The sequence below is a fragment of the Micropterus dolomieu genome, unplaced genomic scaffold (assembly GCF_021292245.1).
Source record: "Micropterus dolomieu isolate WLL.071019.BEF.003 ecotype Adirondacks unplaced genomic scaffold, ASM2129224v1 contig_11931, whole genome shotgun sequence".
Taxonomy (NCBI): Eukaryota; Metazoa; Chordata; class Actinopteri; order Centrarchiformes; family Centrarchidae; genus Micropterus; species Micropterus dolomieu.
Window position 1 is genome coordinate 1 of NW_025740917.1, and position 873 is coordinate 873.

Below are 873 nucleotides of genomic sequence, written 5' to 3' on the forward strand. Positions count from 1 at the left end.
GAGCTAATGAGGATTTTTACATTTTTAGTTAACGGACACGTATATAATAAAATACAGTCCCACTGTGAGTTTACTCACTGACTCCTGACGTGCGTTGTGATGGCCTCTACAATCCCAGCCAGCCAGTTCACGTCCACATCAGCCAAACTGGTCCCAGCTGAGAGCAGGAACACCAGCATCATCCAGGGCAGGAGATTCATCTGAACAGCAGAACATCAGTGTTTAGTTGACCTCCCAGTTAATCAGTTCAACTTCGAAAAGTTTCTCACCTTCACTGCTGTTTCCAACAAGCTGCTCGTCTCCAACAAGCTGCAACAGGAAAGATTCAAAACTAAATGAACCTGCAGCAAAGTGAAACCAGGTTCTGGACTGAATTCAGGACAAACTGCTGTTGGCGGTTTATTTACCTGCTCAGGTGGAGGAAGCTTTCTGCTCTCTTCAGCTGTACAAGTGGAGGCGGTGATGCTGTTTGCAGTAATTTATAGGGGGGAGGGGGGGCAGGACAGGCAGTCCTCAGTTTTATCAAGACATTTAAAAATGGGGAAGAAAGAAAAGAGAACTAAAAGAAAGAACTATCACATATCTGAAACCAATACAATGCAATAACATCTTAATATGTTAAATGTTATTTGTATGACTTCTTCCATTACACACACTTTGAGTTCTTAAAACTATTTTCTGAATCCTGTAAACTAGTTTAACAACTGGATTCTGAAAGCATCTGAGACCAATCATAAATAAAACATTTTTAACCCTATAAAGCAGTTTAAACCCAGGCAACCAATCATGTCAGTCAGTTAAAAGAATCCTTTAATAGAAGCTTAACAAGCTTTCATATGATGTTCAACCTTTCTGACTGAAATTACGGTTTTT

The 873-nt window shown here is 40.2% G+C and overlaps 1 long non-coding RNA gene across 1 annotated transcript; it reads right to left on the minus strand.

Moving 5' to 3' along the window:
• Positions 1–115: 115 nt before the first annotated feature.
• LOC123965937 lies at positions 116–518 on the minus strand. Its single transcript, XR_006823815.1, has 3 exons — positions 408–518; positions 270–309; positions 116–200 (listed from the first exon to the last, which is right to left on the minus strand). It is a non-coding gene; the product is annotated as an uncharacterized LOC123965937 (long non-coding RNA).
• Between the last annotated feature and the right edge of the window lie 355 nt (positions 519–873).